Source organism: Mauremys reevesii, linkage group 14, assembly GCF_016161935.1.
Source record: "Mauremys reevesii isolate NIE-2019 linkage group 14, ASM1616193v1, whole genome shotgun sequence".
In the NCBI taxonomy this organism is placed as follows: Eukaryota; Metazoa; Chordata; order Testudines; family Geoemydidae; genus Mauremys; species Mauremys reevesii.
The window spans coordinates 34,830,658-34,850,734 of record NC_052636.1 but is presented as its reverse complement, the minus strand read 5'-3'; positions in this window follow the sequence as shown (position 1 = coordinate 34,850,734).

The following is a 20,077-nucleotide window of genomic DNA, read 5'->3' as shown; positions in this document are numbered from 1 at the left end:
CATGGAAAGGACCAAGGGGATACACCTATTGAGTCTGCAAGACATGCCGGGGTATGCCTGTCTACTGAGAATTCCAAGGCTTTTCCATGCCATCTGCTGTGAATCTTGTGTTTGGAACACAGGAAGTACAGGCCACATGGCAAAAGGAATATAAAGGGCAGCTGCATCATCTCCATTTTGTCTTCAATCCCCCTTCCTACCTCTGGAGCAACTTCTCTACAAACTGAACCCTGGAACAAAGGAGTGAATGACCCATCCAAACTGTGGATGTGTTCCAGACGGACTTTCAAGCCAGCAACTCACCAATACTGCTAAGAACCTGATATATCCATTTTGGAATGTATCTGACTGTGTTCCCATTTAACTTCTTTCTGTCTTTCTTTCCTTTAAACCTTTAGTTTAGATGTTAAAGGATTGTCTGGAAGGATGGAATTTTGGGTAATATCCAAACCTATACTGACCTGGTGATGTGGCTGAGCCTTTGGGGTCAGAGGAACACTTTGTTTATGTGAGCAGAGTTTTTAAATAACCTCTCACTATATTGGACCTAGCTGCTGATTAGGAGCCAGAGAACTGCGATGGAATAAAGGGGGCCATGTGATTTCTTTTTTCAGCTTCTCGATTACCCGTGTGGGGGATCAGAAGCACAGTTGGTGACTGGTCGGTGAGTTTAACTTCAGTGTTAACCAGCAGTTTTGGGAGCATCTGCTCTCCCTTTTTCAGCCTGCCCTAACTTTGGCATTTTCAGTGAGAACTGCCCCTGGCCCACCAGGTCACACTAAGCACTGAAGTTAAATGAATAGAATGTTTGTTTTTTTATGATATCAACGGAACTCCTTTGTTTTCTTTCATCTGAGCAGGGTTTCTAGTTTTCCAGCGTGATGTGATCTCCCAGCTGGAACAAGGGGAAGAGCCATGGGTCCCAGACCTCCAGGGTTCAGAGGAAAGATAGATCCTGAGATCTCCCTGCACAGGTGAGGAAACATTAAACCACCTCAGAATCTGTAAGTGCCTGAAGGAAACATCTGGAATGCCCGACAAAGCCCTTGGGGAGGTCTCTCAGTTCATTATTGTCCCTAGCAGGGGTCATATCCTCAGGGTAAATATAGTTCATGGCTTCCTATAGATCCTAGCAGACACCAGGCAGTAGCTTCCTCCCTTCCCCCTGCGTATTTGGATGGGATGTGAAGGCTGAATTCATCCCCCTCCTCTCTCCTATTTGGGGGAAGAGTTTGGGGGAGTTCAGCTCCTGATTTTTATTTGACCTGTCTTCAGCACTTGTTTTTGTTTGGTCTTCCCCTTTCCATCCCTGTTTGAGGTTTCTGTCTCTGTCACAGCAGGTGATGCAATGGCTTGTGAGAAAGAGGAGCAGAATTCTCAGCCTGAAAATGTTGAGCCAGTGGGTAAAAACAGAGCATTATCTCAAAGATCGAAAAGGAATGTGTCCAGGAGTCATGAGCAGGGAAAATCCTGGGAGATTCAGCACAGACCACAAACAGATCAAGGAAACCAGCCAGGGAAGAAAGTGGATAAATTTATTTCCTGTTGGGGAACTCAGAAGGTCCTCATGGAAACCACAACACAGCAGGATATTCTCAGGCGAAAGAGAAAAAATACATGCAGGGAGTGTGGAAAAACCTTCTCTCACAGCCCAGCCCTAGCTGTACATCAGAGAATCTACACAGGGGACAGGCCCTATGAATGCACTGAGTGTGGGAAAACCTTCAATCGCAGTTCGCACCTTATTAGTCATCAAACAATCCACAGAGGAGAGAGGCCCTATGAATGCCGTGAGTGTGGGAAATGCTTCACTAGCAGCTCAAACCTTTCTCAACATCAGAGAATCCACACAGGAGACAGGCCCTATGAATGCACTGAGTGCGGGAAAACCTTCAATCGCAGTTCGCATCAAACAATCCACGAGGAGAGAGGCCCTGTGAATGCAGTGAGTGTGGGAAATGCTTCACTAGCAGCTCAAACCTTAGATTTAATTTACCCTGGTTCCTCAACTGTTGCTACAGCTCTAGTACCCATCAATCCAAAGACTGAGAGAAATGGAGAGTTCCAACCTTTGTCCTTTTAGTATCTTATTGTTCCTCTCTGTTTTTTGTGCTGGCCTTTCTATTCTATCATTTTCTGCCTTTGTTTAGTGGTAACAGTTGGTTTCCATCACTCATGTTTATCTGTTTAAATCTCTCTCCGTTGTTAAATAAATGTTTTACTTGTTCGATAACTGTACTCAGGTGCTGTGTGAGATACAGTAGCAATGGTCCACAGTAAAACTAGTAACCTGGGATACTTGGGGAAGAGAGGATCTGGGATTTCACCGAGTATCTGGTGATCCGGGCTGGACCCCAGAGGGGGACACATTGAAGGAATTCAGGGGTTAGAGTGGCTGCTGTAGCTCAGAGGAGGGTCCTTGAGTTCCAGCAGGCTGGTGAGTTTGGTCACTAACATCCAGCTGCCAAATGCCAAACTCCCTCTTCCTTGTGGCAGGTGGCAACAAGGAGACTCACAGCCCTCAGCACCCTGAGAGGGTCACAATGTGTCTCTATGTTGATCCACCTGTCAAATTCACACAGGGAAAGCTCCCGATAGCACAAAACTCTGCCCTATGAAATCATGGAACATGTGCTCTTTGCTCTGTGAAAGCATGTAAAGAATCCAAGCGCTGGAGGACAGGGTTTGGGTCCAGAGTGACCTAGACAAATTGGAGGATTGGGCCAAAAGAAATCTGAGGAGGTTCAACAAGGAGAAGTACAGAGTCCTGCACTTAGGATGGAAGAATCCTATGCACTGCCACAGCCTGGGACTGAGTGAGTGAGGGGGGGGTTCATAGCAGCCTTCAACTACCTGAAAGAGCAGCAGTGTGGGCTTTCTCCTGGCCACTTTTGCTGGGCTGGGCAGGCAGCCTGGAGGCCTTTCTAGAAGAGAACTGGGAACTGAGTTAGAAAAACCAATGTGAAAACCAGAACCTCAGGTTTAGACTCATTTATTTATAATATTAAATCTTCAATTCTAGTGTCACAGTCAATACAATTGCTTCAGCCTGATAGTTGCCCAAAGGGAAACTTAACGTCTCTCCAAGGGGAGTGGAGAGAAAGCACTTTTCAGAGTCCAAGAGAGACAAGGCGGGTGAGGGTAAGAGCTTGCAGAGGACCAACCTCTGTTGGTGAAAGAGACAAGCTGTGGAGATAACCCAGCACCCTTCTTCAGTTCTGTGTAGCCTGGAAGGTCGTCTCTTCCATAACCAGCAGTTAGAACATAAGAACAGCCACACTGAGTCAGACCAGTTCATCTAGCCCACTCTCCCGAAAGTGGCCAATGCCCGGCACCCCAGAGGACCCCTGGGACCAACATGGATACAACACCACCACAAACAAGGTTAAAAGTCAATGCACATGGGAGAAGCATCTTGTGTTTCCATGGGCGGTAGGTTTGTAGAAATTTTGGTGGTGCCCAGAACCTGCCCAAACTCCGCCCCCCACCTGCCCAAGGTTCTGGGAGGGAGTTTGGGGTGTGGCTGGGGATGAGAGGTTTGGGGTGTGGGAGGGGGCTCAGGGCTATAGCAGAGGGTTGGGGTGTGGGGTGATGGCTGTGTGGTGGGGCTGGGGATGAGGGGTTCATGATGCAGGAGGGGGCTCAGGGTTGGGGCAGACGGTTAGGGTGCAGGGGGATGAGGGCTCTGGCTGGGGCTGGGAATGATGGGTTTGGGGTGTGGGAGAGGCTCAGTGCTAGAGCAGAGGGTAGGGGTGTGGGGGGGTGAGGGCTCTGTCTGAGGCTGGGGTTTGGGGTGTTGGAGAGGCTCAGGGCTGGGGCAGAGGGTTGGGGTGTGGGGGGGGAATGAAGGCTCTGGCTGGGACTGGGGATGGGAGGTTTGGGGTGTGGGAGGGCTCAGGGCTGGGGCAGAGGGTTGGGGTGTGTGGGGAATGAAGGCTCTGGCTGGGACTGGGGATGGGAGGTTTGGGGTGTGGGAGGGCTCAGGGCTGGGGCAGAGGGTTGGGGTGTGTGGGGGGGAATGAAGGCTCTGGCTGGGACGGGATGGGAGGTTTGGGGTGTGGGAGGGGCTCAGGGATCGGGCAGAGGGTTGAGGATGTGGTGGGGGGGGTGAAAGCTTTGACTGGGGTGTGGGCTCTGGGGTGGGGCAGGGCTGGGGATGAGTTTGGGGTGCAGGCAGGCTGCTCCGGGACAAGGGCCAGAAAGGAGGACTCCCAGCCCTTTCCTGCTGGCAGCAGCAAGCTCTGGGGGAGGAACCCCTCATTCCCCCCCCCCAGCAGCACACTCACTCCCACCACTGTCACTGCAGGTGTTCCTAGGGCCCTTCTCAGGTCCAGGAATCTCCCTCGCCTCCCCCACTATGGGTGCCGGGGTGCTGCATGCACCTCCTCCTGCTGTTGCCCTGACTGTAGCCTCACAGGGGTGGGGATGGGGCTGTCCCCTTGCCCAGCATGGGGCAGGAGTGGTGACTGCACGGGGGGGGCTGGGATGGTGGAGGGTCCCGCTGGAAAAGGGAAGGGTCTGAGGTGGAAGGGCAGGCTCAGAGTCAGTCTGCCCTGGCAGTGAGTTGGGAAGGGGGGGCACTAGGACCCTGTGGCAGCAGTTGCTGCAGGGAGGCAGCATGGAGCTGCATGGAAGAGGCAGGGACGCTCTGCTCCCTCCGGGGCCCAGGGACATGCATGGGGCCAGCAAGGGGGTCCGGGGGACACTCGGGGGAAGCACGGGGGGTGGCAGGTGGGGCCAGAGGGGAGACCCGGCCCCAAACTTTGGTGGAGCTGGGCCCCAGGGCTCTGAATATTGCTGGTGCCCGGGCACCACGTGGGTATATAACTCGCCCCCCATGTGTGTTTCATTCCTTATGGCCTAGTCCCATCATGTGGCCATTTCCTTTTCTTCCTTTCTGTTAAAAGCTTTGGTGTTTTGCACAGAAATATTATTTCCCCAGGAGAGACCCAGGAGTGGGGGCTGCATTCCTGTGCCAAACAGTCACTGGAAGGGGGCAGACTAAGGCCTTTAGGACGAGGCGTCCATCACTGTCAAAAGATCATCTCCCTCCTGCAGGTCACTGGCAGCCTGAATTTGTTCCTTATCCTCCCAGAGTCTGGGGGCTGGAATCAGCACTACCCAGCCCCTCCGTATGTAGCAGGAACAAACACAAACCTGGTCTTTAACACAAGCTGTCCCCTTCCTTCTCAGGGAAGATTTTTCTGTGATTGAAGTTGAGCTTCAGTTCCCCTCTCCTATGGGCGGGACGGGTGTGGGGCCAGCTCCCAGTGAGATCTGTTTTCACCTTCGCTCCCTTTCAGTCACTCTGGGATGGTAACTCTGCTCCCAGCTGTCAGGCAGCTTCCAGCCCATCCACCCTGCTCACTAACTCTGTGGTCATGTGTTACTCCCTCTGCCAGCACACACAGCCTGCAGGAAAACTACTCCTGCCAGATGCATTGGTGGTATAGTGGTGTGCATAGGTGCCTTCCAAGCAGTTGATCTGGGTTTGATTCCCAGCCAATGCAATAATGGCTTTTCTCCTTTGTTGTTTCCTCATCTGGAAGTGGTTTAGTTTCAGTCACGTTGTGTTACAATCACATTATCTAGAGAATGAAATAATAAATGTGTCAAAGTCCAGCAGGTCATACAGGATGGAGGCACACAAGGGGCTGGAATGTGTCATCTGAGAAAGACAGAAAACTTGGAAACCTGCATCTCCCATCCCCTGGCCTTGCGTGTTATAATTCCAGCTGCGTGAGCTGTTTGTAGGATGTTCCGGCATGATGGGGAAATGAAGTTTTGAGTCAGTTTTTGCTCCTGCAGATTCCTTTGCTGTTACAATTATAACGACATGAACAAAAGGGAGGCACAATAAACATAACCCCCAAATTGCAATACAGGTGGGGAAAGGGAAGATCACAGTTAAGCCAAACACGTAAAAATAAAAATTAATACAAAAAAGGGGAGGGGGGAAGAGATCAGGTATGTGGAGATCCTCTTGATATTTCAACGCACATTGTTAGAATCAAAGTTCAGACTTGACACTGGAAAACCTGCAGCTACCCAGCTCTGTGAACACCTGTGATAAGCCTGATGGAGTTGGGACACCTGTTCTGCGTCAATCATTTATTTTCTCTCTTCTCCCCCCCAATTCCTCGTCTCCAATGTCTCTGCCTTTCTCCTCTTGCTCCCACCCCCCTGCCCTTTCCCAGGAACTCACACTCTACAGCATTTAGGACAAGGCAGAGCTCCCATATTCTGCACATGATCCTGTGTCAGAGGAGGTGGGACCCAGGTCAGAACCAGGCTGACAACTGACCAGAGTTTGAGAACTCTCCCTGTTCCCATTGGGCAGATGGGGAGGAGCCTGAGGTACAGAGAATGGAAGTGACCTGTCACCAGATGGATCAGACTGAACAGGTTTCAGACCTCGAGGATGCTCTTACCTTCTAAACAGGGATAGCTGTTTTCTAGTAAAATCACTAGAAGGGAAGGAGAAAACTCGAAAGAGGTTCCTCCTGGCGCTCATGTCCGTGAACCCGAATACTCTCTCAGTCCTCAAAGAGAGACCCAGAGAAGGAGACTTGCTGAAGCAAAGCCACAGGGGTCTCTGAGGTTTCCCTGGCCCCTCACCCCTGTCCTGCCTGGCTGATGTCAGCATCTCTCTGTGAGGTCACCACCTCCCCACCACCTTGGACCAATAGTCTGAGGTCCTGCAAAAGGCCTTTGTGATGTCACTGCCACACCCCTCCCTTGCTGGGCCAATGTCCTGCCCCTGCCCAGGCACTTTGGAGGTTTGAGCTACTCCCTGTGGATCACCCCACTGAAGGAGCGTTCGTTCTAGGCAGCAAGCCAGCTAGACAGGAAAACATCAAACGCTGCTCCCAATGCTACACTCAGTTTTTCAGAAATTAGTTGACTTTATGGCCAGAAGAGACCATTAGAGCATCTAATCTGACCCCCCCTGCATATCACAGGCCTCCTGTATGACACAAGAGCTACTTTGGGGGCAAACACATTCCAGAAAGGCATCTAGTCTTCATGAAATGACATCAGGAAATGGAGAATCCACCACTTTCCTTGGTAGCTTGTTCCTGTGGTGAATCATCCTGACTGTTGAATATTTGTGCCTTAGTTGTAATATGAATTTGTCTCTTTTCACCTTCCAGCCATTGGGTCTTGTTATGCCTTTCTTTGCTACATTAAAGAGCCCTTTAATACCCAATATTTTCTCTCCATTAAGGCACTTCAACACTTCAATGAAGTCGCCTTTCAATCTTCTTTTGATAAGCTAAGCAGGTTGAGCTGTTTCAGTAGCTCACTAGAAGGCATTTTTCTGCAGCCCTCAGAACATTTGGTAGCTCTTTTCTGCCCCAGCTCCAATTTCACAACATCTTTTTCAAATGAGGACACCAAAACTGGAGGCTATTCCAGTATCAGTCTCACTGATGCCGTGTCACCTCCTGTGACATTATTGACATAATCTGTAACCGTATAGATCACCGTTGCGACCGCTGTTCTATTTGTAGCCAATATTGTAGAAAGGTTGTCGCATAAGGGGTCTATGGAGAGGTTCTGATTGGCTGATTATAATTATGCTATTTCTAGTTGTGTATCATTTTTACAGTTGACATTATGAATTCCTGCCCATTTTCCCACTGGCTGGAACATGGCTAGAGTGTGTCTGTGGTTAATGATGTTGCTATAGATTGTTTGTTTCCTGCCTTGGCAATTCAGACAGTCCCTTTTCCCAACATATCTCCAGCACATCAATAGTTCCAATAACAGGGGCAGCTTTTCTCTGGGGCACTGAGATTTTTTGGGGAGTTGGTGGCTCCTTTCTTTCCTCACCCTGAAGTAAACTCAGCTTTTTATTCCATGGTTCATGTTTTATGGAATAACAACATCAGCATGAAGAAAGAGGAGAGAGAATATCTCACTGCCAGGGCTGAAGGTGGCCACGTCCCCTCTGTTTGACCATTACCATTGCAGGAGAGAAGGTGTCAATACAATCGAATGCCCTGGCTCAGACAAGAGACACAGGGAGTTTTTGCTGTTCATGGATCCATGCAAAGGAAATTGTGTCTCTGTGTGAAACTGAGGAGGGACATGAAATGCCCACAGGGTAGCGCAATGCCCTAAGCTAAGGCAGGAGGGTGAAGGAATCGGGCTGAGGAATGACTGACCTGGACTCACCTGGGATTGAAATGACATTTGTTTCTGACAGGCAGTGAGAAATTGACCTTAATTCAGATGCGGGGTTGAGGCTTCTTTAGCTCCTTGTAGAACTTGAACTTGATTTCCCAGAAGGGAGAAAGGGAAAGTCTGGGGCAGCCTTGAGTCCCTGGCTGGGTCTCCTGGGCAGTGGAAAACATCCCTTGTTTGGCCCTGCCAACGGGATCGTGGAGGCTGAGACGCCCCTCGGCTTGGATCAAAGGGGGAGTTGGATGGAATTTATCACACAACCGTCCCTGCTCCCCAGAGCCCCATGGGGAGAAGCTAGAGAAGGGGGAGTCATTCCTCCCCTGCGCCCCCAGAAGAGCTGCTAGCAGGGCCGCCCAGAGGCGGGGGCAAGTGGGGCAATATGCCCCAGGCCCTGGGTCTTGCAGGGGCCCCCACAAGCAGGAGCATAGCTAGGAGGGAGCAGGGAGGGCTGCTGCTCCCCCACTGAGCACATTCCCCCAAAGTGGCACCTTAGTAGGAATTTGGAAGAAGGTGGAAAGATCTGGAATTTCCCCCCACACACCTCCTGAGGTGGCTGGGGGTGCCGGTGGTGGGGGCAGAGCCCTGGGCGGGGGTGGCGGGGGTGTCGGTGGGGAGCAGTGGGGGAAAGGGCGGAGCCAAGAGCTGGGGCAGCATGGGGTATGTGGGGGCAGAGCCCAGGGCTGGGAGGGCAGGGGGGTGCGGGTGGGGAGCCCAGGGCTGGGATGGGAGCAGCCAAAATTTTTTTGGCTTGGGACGGCAAAAAACCTATAGCCAGCCCTGCCTCCACGCACTGTGAGGTAGGTAGGAGCAGATCATTATTATCCCTACTTGAAAGATGGAGAAGCTAAGGCTGAGAAAAGAGAATTGACTTGTCTGAGGTCACACAGCCAGTCAGTGGCAGAGTTGGGAATAGGACCCAAGAGCCCTGATTTTCAAACTAACCATCGGATCTTGAATTTCAGACATTGAATGACCTGAATAAAGTGCTCTCAGATGAGCTCCAGACCAACAACTGTGCAGAGGAATTATCCAGCAAGTATTTGAGGAGAACTGCAATGTTAGAGAGAATCATGAACTGCTCAGAGACCATTAATGTAGAGAAGCAGCAAAATTCATCAAACATAGAACTGGTTCTGACTTATTTCCTTGGTCTTAAAAAAGACCAACAAGGACCTGAGTCTCCTCCCTGTCAATAACCCCCTGCTCAGCCAATCAGGGTAGAGACTGAGGACGCGAGGCTGAGGGTTCTCACCAGAGAGCTCAAAGGATGGCCCAGGTCATTGGTGGGGATCAAATAAAATTCAGAATAAAATTCTGCCTCCTTAAGCTCGTGTTTTCCATGCCTAGAATTCAACTCTCACCAGATGGATCAGACTGAACAGGTTTCAAACCTCCAGGAGGCTCTTACCTTCTAAACAGGGACGGCTGTTTTCCAGTAAAATCACTAAAAGGGAAGGAGAAAACTCGAAAGAGGTTCCTCCTGGCGCTCACGTCCGTGAACCCGAATACTCTCTCAGTCCTCACAGAGAGACCTGGAGAAGGAGACTTGCTGGAGCAAAGCCACAGGGGTCTCTGAGGTTTCCCTGGCCCCTCGCCCCTGTCCTGCCTGGCTGATGTCAGCATCTCTCTGTGAGGTCACCACCTCCCCACCACCTTTGACCAATAGGCTGAGGTCCTGCAAAAGGCCTTTGTGATGTCACTGCCACACCCCTCCCTTGCTGTGCCAATGTCCTGCCCCTGGCCAGGCCCTTTGGAGGTTTGAGCTACTCCCTGGGGATCACCCCACTCAAGGAGAGTTCGTTCTAGGCAGCAAGCCAGATAGACAGGGAAACATCAGACGCTGCTCCCAATGCTACACTCCGTTTTTCAGAAATTAGTTGACTTTATAGCCAGAAGAGACCATTAGAGCATCTAATCTGACCCCCTGCATATCACAGGCCTCCTGTATGGCACAATAGCTACTTTTGGGGCAAATACATTCCAGAAAGGCATTTAGTCTAGATGAAATGACATCAAGAGATGGAGAATCCACCATTTTCCTTGGTAGCTTGTTCCTGTGGTGAATCATCCTGACTGTTGAATATTTGTGCCTTTGTTGTAATATGAATTTCTCTCTTTTCATCTTCCAGCCATTGGGTCTTGTTATACCTTTCTCTGCTTGATTCAAGAGCCCTTTAATTCACAAATCTTTTCTCTCCCTGAAGGCACTTCAACACTTCAATGAAGTCACCTTTCAATCTTCTTTTGATAAGCTAAGCAGGTTGAGCTCTTTCAATAGCTCACTAGAAGGCATTTTTCTCCAGCCCTCAGAACCTTTGGTGGCTCTTTGCTGCCCCAGCTCCAATTTCACAACATCTTTTTCAAATGAAGACACCAAAACTGGAGGCAGTATTCCAGTATCAGTCTCACTGATCCCGTGTCACCTCTTGTGACGTTATTGACATAATCTGTAACTGTATAGATCACCGTTGCGACAACTGTTCTATATTTGTAGCCAGTATTGTAGAAAGGTTGTTGTGTAAGGGGTCTATGGAGAGGTTCTGATTGGCTGATTATAATGATGCTATCTCTAGATGTGTTTCATTTTTGTAGTTGAAGTTATGAATATTGGCTCTCTGCCGGCTCACCCGCCCCCTCGCCACTGCCCACCCACTCGCCTCCTCAGCCCCCCTCCCTCACCTGCTATTGTGTCATACAGGAGGCCTGTGCAGGGGGTCAGATTAGATGCTCTAATGGTTTCTTCTGGCCATAAAGTCGACTAATTTCTGAAAAACTGAGTGTAGCATTGGGAGCAGCGTCTGATGTTTCCCTGTCTAGCTGGCTTGCTGCCTAGAACAAACGCTCCTTGAGTGGGGTGACCACAGGGAGTAGCTCAAACCTCCAAAGTGCCTAGGCAGGGGCAGGACATTAGCCCAGCAAGGGAGGGGTGTAGCAGTGACATCACAAAGGTTTTTTGCAGGACCTCAGACTATTGGTCCAAGGTGGTGGGGAGGTGGTGACCTCACAGAGAGATGCTGACATCAGCCAGGCAGGACAGGGGCGAGGGGCCAGGGAAACCTCAGAGACCCCTGTGGCTTTGCTCCAGCAAGTCTCCTTCTCCAGGTCTCTCTCTGAGGACTGAGAGAGTATTCGGGTTCACGGACGTGAGTGTCAGGAGGAACCCCTTTTGAGTTTTCTCCTTCCCTTTTAGTGATTTTACTAGAAAACAGCCGTCCCTGTTTAGAAGGTAAGAGCCTCCTGGAGGTTTGAAACCTGTTCAGTCTGATCCATCTGGTGAGAGTTGAATTCTAGGCATGGAAAACACGAGCTTAAGGAGGCAGAATTTTATTCTGAATTTTATTTGATCCCCACCAGTGACCTGGGCCATCCTTTGGGCTCTCTGGTGAGAACCCTCAGCCTCCCGTCCTCAGTCTCTACCCTGATTGGCTGAGCAGGGGGTTATTGACAGGGAGGAGACTCAGGTCCTTGTTGGTCTCTTTTAAGACCAAGGAAATAAGTCAGAACCAGTTCTATGTTTGATGAATTTTGCTGCTTCTCTACATTAATGGTCTCTGAGCAGTTCATGATTCTCTCTAACATGATTCTCCTCAAATACTTGCTGGATAATTCCTGTGCACAGTTGTTGGTCTGTAGCTCATCTGAGAGCACTTTATTCAGGTCATTCAATGTCTGAAATTCAAGATCCGATGGTTAGTTTGAAAATCAGGGCTCTTGGGTCCTATTCCCAACTCTGCCACTGACTGGCTGTGTGACCTCAAACAAGTCAATTCTCCTTTCTCAGCCTTAGCTTCTCCATCTTTCAAGTAGGAATAATAATGATCTGCTCCTACCTACCTCACGGTGGGTGGAGGCAGGGCTGGCTATAGGTTTTTTGCCGTCCCAAGCAAAAAAAGTTTTGGCTGCCCCCACCCCAGCCCTGGGCTCCCCACCCACACCCCCTTGCCATCCCAGCCCTGGGCTCTGTCCCCCACATACCCCATGCTGCCCCAGCTCTTGGCTCCACCCTTTCCCCCCCACTGACACGCCCCCCCCTGCCACCCCAGCCCTGGGCTCTGCCCCCTCCACCTGCACCCTCTGCCACCTCAGGAGGTGTGGGGGGGGTGGAAATTCCAGATCTTTCCACCTTCATCCAAATTCCTACTAAGGTGCACGGTTCCCACAGCAGAAGTTGAACCCAGGCCCCATGGCTGAAAACCAGGAATCCTGACCACTAGCCCATATGGGACTATTGGTGCATCTGACGAAGTGGGGATTCACCCACGAAAGCTCCTGCTCCAATACGTCTGTTAGTCTATAAGGTGGCACAGGACTCTTTGCTGCTGTTATTACTACAACTCTCTAAGCCAACCCCTCGTGAGCGCAGCAGGGACTAGCGTGACCGGATGTCCCGATTTTTGGGCCTTTTTCTTATACAGGCTCCTATTACCCCCACTCCCTGTCCCGATTGTTCAAATTTGCTGTCTGGTCACCCTAGCAGGGGCTGCACACAGGGCTACATTAACCCTTCAGGTGCTGAGGTTTCCCTCACTCCATCCCCAGTGCCTGTGATCAGGAAACAGACATTAGGGCTCCCAGGTGCTGCACAGACCATGACTGAGATCGGACCCTATATTGCGCTAGGTGCTGTACAATCCCTGGCCAACAGTGGGACACCCCGGGGGTTCCCCTCAATTTATCTGAGCCTCTGCTGCCCAACTTCTTCTGACTCCATCTGGATCACACAGGAGCCTTTCCTTTCCACCTTTCCAAACAGTCCTTCTTTCCCTGCCCCCTAATTCTGCTTTCACACCCTGGGCCCATCTCCTCCCTTCCTTCCCTCCACCCCCGCCCCAGGTGGTTAGAGATGGAGGCAACTTCAGCCACTGGAGACAGCCCCAGCCAGCGCTGCAGCCCGCCCGGGGGATGTTTGCAGACACAGGAAGGGAGCGGCAGGTGCTGGGAAGAAGGAAACAGGAGAACAAATCGGGGGTAGCTCCTGGGGCGGGGCTCTGGCACAGCCCGGGGCGGGGCAGCTCCTGGGGCGGGGCTCTGGCACAGCCCGGGAGCTCCTGGGGCGGGGCTCTGGCACAGGCCAGGGGCAGCTCCTGGGGCGGGGCTCTGGCACAGGTCAGGGCGGGGCAGCTCCTGGGGCGGGGCTCTGGCACAGGCCGGGGCGGGGTAGCTCCTGGGGCGGACTCTGGCACAGGCCGGGGGCGGGGCTCTGGCACAGCCCGGGGCGGGGCAGCTCCTCGGGGCGGGGCTCTGGCACAGGTCGGGGCAGGGCAGCTCCTGGGGCGGGGCTCTGGCACAGCCCAGGGGTGGGGCAGCTCCTGGGGCGGGGCTCTGGCACAGACGGGGCAGGGCAGCTCCTGGGGGCGGGGCTCTGGCACAGGCGGGGGCGGGGCAGCTCCTGGGGGCGGGGCTCTGGCACAGCCCGGGGGCGGGGCAGCTCCTGGGGGCGGGGTTCTGGCACAGCCCGGGGGTGGGGCAGCTCCTGTGGGCGGGGCTCTGGCACTGGCCGGGGGTGGGGGAGCTCCTGGGGCCGGGGCTATGGCACAGCCCAGGGCGGGGCAGCTCCTGGGGCGGGGCTCTGACAGCCCAGGGGTGGGGCAGCTCCTGGGGCGGGGCTCTGGCCCAGCCCGGGGCGGGGCAGCTCCTGGGGCAGGGCTCTGGCACAGCCCGGGGCAGGGCAGCTCCTGGGGCGGGGCTCTGGCACAGCCCGGGGCGGGGCAGCTCCTGGGGGCGGGGCTCTGGCACAGGCCAGGGGCGGGGCAGCTCCTGGGGGCGGGGCTCTGGCACATTGTGATGCAGGAGCCCGGGCTCAGCAGCTGCTCCCTGGTGGCCACGTGCTGCCAGCAGCGCTGGAGCCGCCCGGGCCGGAGCGGAGCCGCTGTTCTCAGCTGCAGCAGGAGCTGCCCCCGGCCCCGCTGGGCTCCAGGTGGGGACAGAGCCTGGGGCCCGGGGCTCCCCTGGGTGCGGCTGGCGGGGCGGGAGGGGAGAGGCCGGAGCTGCAGGGCGGGGGGCAGGCGGGGGGTTGATCGGTCTCTGGGCACCATGGGAGCCCCGGGGCAGAGTGTGTGTGTGAGTGTCCCGGGCCCAGGCGTGCGCATGGGGGGAGCCCCGGCACCCCAATGCCCTGAGCCCCGGCTGGGGAGGCTGCTCCCCCCTCCCGTGGGGGCTCCGGCGGGGGGGGAGGCAGCGGCAGCTGCAGGCGGGTGCTCGGCCCCCCCGGGAATGACCCGCTGCCGGCAGCTTGTGGTGCCTCCTCCGCTGAGCTTTTCCCTTGGGGTGGCCTGGGCGCAGCTGCGATCAGCTGTTTGCTGGGCAGGCTCCGCTCCGCTGCTACCCCCCCCCGCCTCCTGGGGCGCTGAGTGAGCCCCCCCCAAAGAGCCCCAGGGGTCGGTGGGGGGGCGGGGCCAGCAGCAGCAGAGCCCCCGCCCCGCTCCCCTGGGGCTCCCCCGCCCCGCTCGGGCTGGGGGCTCTGCCAGGGCCCCCGTGTGAATCGCTGCTCCCTGCCCGCCAGGCTGGGGGATCTGGCCCCAGCAGCGGGGGGTGCCCCGGGGAGCCCAGCGGGGGTGGGGCAGGGGGAGGTTGGGGGGGGGATAAGCTCCAGATCCTGGCAGAAGCCGCGGGGTGGGGAGGAGCCGAGCTGAAGTGGGGAGGAGAAGCCCCGGACTGGGCTGGACCCACGCTGGGGTGGGGTGGGAGGAGAAGCCCCGGGCCCCTGCAGGAGCTGCACTGGGGGGGTGGGGGTGGAGGAGGAGAGGAGCTGCCCTGGGGCAGGCAGGAGAACCCCGGACCCTGGCAGAAGATTTGGGGCTGAAGTCCCCGGCTCGGGAGCCCCAGCCACCTTAGTAGCAAAAGTTGCAGGGCTGAAGCCCTGACCCCCCTCTGTGTGGAGCTGGCCTGAGCCCCTCTCGCTCCCATCCCCCCTGTGGAGCTGGCTCCCACTGTCCGGCTGTGGAGAAATTCAGCCCCAATCTCCCCATGTTGGTACCTCCATTCTCCCCCCCCCCCATCACCCAGCCATGGATGGATTTAGCCCAGGAGGCAGGGTCAGTGTTGGCCCCATTGGGCAGGTGGGATCTAGGGCACAAAGAGGTGAAGTGACTTTCCCAAGGCTAAGCAGGGAGTCTGTGGCAGAGCAGAGACTCAAACCCAGGACGCCTGAGCCTGAGTCCTGTGCCTTAACCACTAGGCAACCTTCCCCCCGAAGGAGAGGGAACCTTCTCTGCCACTTTGAGTGTGTGGGTGGGAGCAGCCACTAGACAGAGCTGCCAGGAGGTGGGGTGGGGGGTTGGACAGTTGGGGGGATGATTAGGGGTTGGAGGGTCTCTGGAGCGGGTGGTCAGGGGACAAGGAGCAGGGGTTGTATGGGTTGAGGGTTTGGGGGTGCCTGTCGGGCAGTGGAGAGCAGTTGGGGCAGGCAGGGAGCAGAGGGAGTTGGATGGATCGGGAGTTCTGGGGGTCCTGTCAGGGGGTGGGGAGCGGTTGGATGGGGCGTGGGAGTCCCGGGGGTCTGTCTGGGGTTGGGGGGGTGGATAAAGGGTCAGGGGGACAGGTAGGGGGTAGGGTCCTAGGGAGTCAGTTACAGTGGGGGGGGTCTCAGGAGGGGGAAGTCAGGGGACAAGGGGCGGGGAGGTTGGGAGTTCTGAGGGGGGCAGCCAGGGGGCAGGAAGTGGGAGGCAGTGGATGGGGTGGGGCTAGGGCGGGGCTCCCTGGGTGCACACCCTAATGAAATGTGCTGCACATGCCTATGGTCACGGGGGTGAGCCACTCGCATCCTTTTCCTGTTTGTGCTGTTTCTTTCTGTCTCAAAACCTGAGAACAATTCTCTCTGGTTCTTCCCCTTCTCTCTCCCCTCCCCACATGTGGCTAGAAAATCCAAGGAGATTCCCTCATATTCCCTAAAATTATTGACTCTCTAGTCTCTTATTTTCCCTATTTTGTCCATAATTCTTCAATTCTCCTCAGCTTTGGGATGTGAACCCGGCCCGTTTATCTGCAGCAATTTGTCCTTGGGTAGGTGGAATTTGCTGTCCTGTGTCACTCCCCCAGCATGGGTGGGGGTTAGTAGGTGCTGGCTGGGGGAGTCCGCAGACACGGCTGCCTCTGGGGGGGGGGATGGGGGGGCCGATCTCTGCCAGCAACAGGATATGGCCGCACAGGAGGGGAAGGGAGGAGCCAGTGTCCCAATGGAGCCTGCCCAGCCCCTTTGGTTCTGCTCCTTTCCAGCATTTTGTTCAGAGACTTTATTACTGGGGAGGCTGAAAAATCTCCCTGTGGGCTTAGCCTGGCAGGAGGGGCCAGGTCTCCCCAGCAATAAAGAGCTGGAGCATGTTCCCAGCATGGCAGAGCCTAGGCTGTGTCTCTGCAGGGAAAGATCCTGGGGGAATCGTGATGTGACATGAACTAAAGCCTGTTTTGAAACCTCCACAACGGCCCTTCTCCATCTGCCAGGCTGCAGGATGTCGTCCATGTTTCGCTCCAGCTCATCCCATCCTCCCATGGGACAGGGAAGGGAAATGGCTGCAGTGGAGCCAGCTCAGGTAGGGATTATTGGGGGGGGGGTTCTGGTGGGTTCCTGCTGAAGGGACAGCAAATACACAGGAGGTGGGAGGCTTGGGCAGTCTGGCTTGGAGGTTGGAGTAGCCAAAACATTCACGGGTGGAGAATGGGAGGAGGCCAGGGTGTAGCAAACCTGTTGGGACTTGTTTAATATGCGGCTTCCATTCTAGGAACAGACCCAAGTAGCTCTTGTGTCATACAGGAGGCCTGTGATATGCAGGGGGTCAGATTAGATGCTCTAATGGTCTCTTCTGGCCATAAAGTCGACTAATTTCTGGCAAACTGAGTGTAGCATTGGGAGCAGCGTCTGAGGTTTTCCTGTCTAGCCGGCTTGCTGACTAGAACGAACGCTCCTTGAGTGGGGTGATCCACAGGGAGTAGCTCAAACCTCCAAAGTGCCTGGCCAGGGGCAGGACATTGGCACAGCAAGGGAGGGGTGTGGCAGTGACATCACAAAGGCCTTTTGCAGGACCTCAGACTATTGGTCCAAGGTGGTGGAGAGGTGGTGACCTCACAGAGAGATGCTGACATCAGCCAGGCAGGACAGGGGCGAGGGGCCAGGGAAACCTCAGAGACCCCTGTGGCTTTGCGTCAGCAAGTCTCCTTCTCCAGGTCTCTCTTTGAGGACTGAGAGAGTATTCGGGTTCACGGACGTGAGCGCCAGAAGGAACCTCTTTCGAGTTTTCTCTTTCCCTTTTAGTGATTTTACTAGAAAACAGCCGTCCCTGTTTAGAAGGTAAGAGCCTCCTGGAGCTTTGAAACCTGTTCAGTCTGATCCATCTGGTGAGAGTTGAATTCTAGGCATGGAAAACACGAGCTTAAGGAGGCAGAATTTTATTCTGCACCTGGGATTTTGCCCCTTAGAATCACTGGGGACATTGGGGTTTGTCCTTTTTGTTTCCCCTTTTCCTCCCTCCCTCCCTCCTTTCTCTTTGTGTCTTGCTTCTTTTGTCCTTTTTCCTTTTCTCCTCCCAACACCAGGAGGTAGGGGTGTGTGTGTGTGTGTTGCGGGGGAGTGCTCTGCAGCTCCCACTGTGGGAGGTCCACCCAAAAATGTGGGGCTGAAATAGTGTTCGGGCAGTGATCCCCACCAGTGACCTGGGCCATCCTTTGGGTTCTCTGGTGAGAACCCTCAGCCTCCCGTCCTCAGTCTCTACACTGATTGGCTGAGCAAGGGGTTATTGACAGGGAGGAGACTCAGGTCCTTGTTGTTCTCTTTTAAGACCAAGGAAATAAGTCAGAACCAGTTCTATGTTTGTTGAATTTTGCTGCTTCTCTACATTAATGGTCTCTGAGCAGTTCATGATTCTCTCAAATGTTGCAGTTCTCCTCAAATACTTGCTGAATAATTCGTGTGCACTGTTGTTGGTCTGGAGCTCATCTGAGAGCACTTTATTCAGGTCATTCAGTGTATGAAATTCAAGATCCGATGGTTAGATTGAAAATCAGGGCTTTTGGGTCCTATTCCCAGCTCTGCCCCTGACTGGCTGTGTGACCTAAGAGAAGTCAATTCTCCTTTCTCAGCCTGAGTTTCTCTCTCTTTCGAGTAGGGATAATAATGATCCGCTCCTACCTAGCTCAACACACTCACTCTTCCCCAGCGCACACACGGTCTCTCCCCAGAACACAAACAGTCTCTACCCCGCCATGCACACCGCAGTTGAAAAGCAGCTGGCAATCTAGTAAGATGCCCGTGGAACGGTGGGATAGAGAAACCTGCATCATGTGATGCTGTACCAGCCCATGAGGCATTGCAAACCCTTCCCAAAACACCCTGCAGCCAGTTGCACAGTGGGATAGTTGCCCACAGTGCACTGCTCTCTCTTGCCATCCAAGAACTGCTAGCATGGATGTGCTCTGGTGACACAAGGGGCATAGGGAGGACATTCAATAGCTGTTTTAACTAAACACTTTAACTAAAGCAGCAATGCCAGGGGGTTGGTGGCTTCTTTCTTTCCTCACCCTGGAGTAAACTCAGCTTTTTATTCCATTCTTGATGCTTTATGGAATAACAACAGACGACCGAAGAAAGATGTGGACAGGGTGGGTCTCGGGAGGGGCAGAGAGGTTCGAGCGGTGGGCAGAGCAGGTCTCGGAGGTGGGGGCAGTGGGCAGGGCAGGTCTCAGGGGAGAGGCAGAGAGGTGTGGGTGGCGGGCAGGGTGGGTTGCAGGGATGGGTCAGAGCGGTGGCGGCTGGTGGGCAGACCTTGTGGTAGGGGATGGAGAGGCACGAGCAGGAGGCAGGAAGGCCTTGGGGGAGGAGAGGAGCGAGCGAAAGAGGGATCAGCAGTCCTCAGCCAAGGAAGAAGAGCGGGGGTGGGAAGTGGCCAAACAGGAGCAAGGGGGGAGCACAGGTGGGGCCTCAGAGAGAGAAGGGTGGGGGGGCAGTGCCATGGTCTGGGCACCAATGGGCCCCCCACTTCCAGGGAGCTTCCAGCGCTCACACCCAGCCTCCCTAAATGCAAGAGCCATGGTCCACCTATTCTCTTCATCTTCACTAACCAAGGCCCTCCCCAAGCTATGTTGATGGGAGAAGCCCTCCTGTTGGCACAGCGCTATCTGCACCGGGGTTAGGCTGATATAACTGCATTGCTTAGGGAGGTAAATTTTTCACACCCCTGAGTAATGTAGTTACACCGATCTAATTTTGTAGTGTAGACCTGTCCAAAGAACCTTGGGAGTAAAACTTCCCCTGCTCCTCTGCTTTACTGAATCCAAACACAAGCAAAGCTTGTCAGGCCCAGATGGGGGTTGGCAGAGAGTCAGGTGTGTGCAGACATGATCCCTTCAGCAACTGTAGGCACCATGGCTTAGCTGGCTAAAACCACTGTTTTGTATACAGGAGATCCTGGGTTCAAGTTCCAGTGGTACCTTACTGAGTTGCTTTTGGGGCATCTGGTACTTGCTACTGTCAGAAGACAAGATTCAGAGCTAGATCGACCGTCGGTCTAGCCTAGTGTGGTTTTTCTTCTGGTTTAAATTACACTCACAGGCACTGAGGATAGAGTTACTGAAAGTTTGGGAGTTAGGAGCTGATAGGTTAGTGGTCCCGTCCCCTCACAGATGACCCCGTCCCTCTGGGACAGGGGCAGGTCTGAGCTCTCACACCAAATGCTCATTGTGGCTGCCAGAATCTGTGGGCAGCTCGTTTCGTTTATGCCGAGGGTTGAGTCCTGTTTTGTGCACCGAGTCTGAGAATGAAAATCCTAAACCACCCTTTGAAATGACAAAAGCAGCAGGACGTGCCATTGTCCCCGCCCCAAAGCAGACAGACCAATGGAGAAATGCCATGAGTCCAGGGTAATACTCCCCTGCGGTTTTACCATTTCCACTTGCTAAA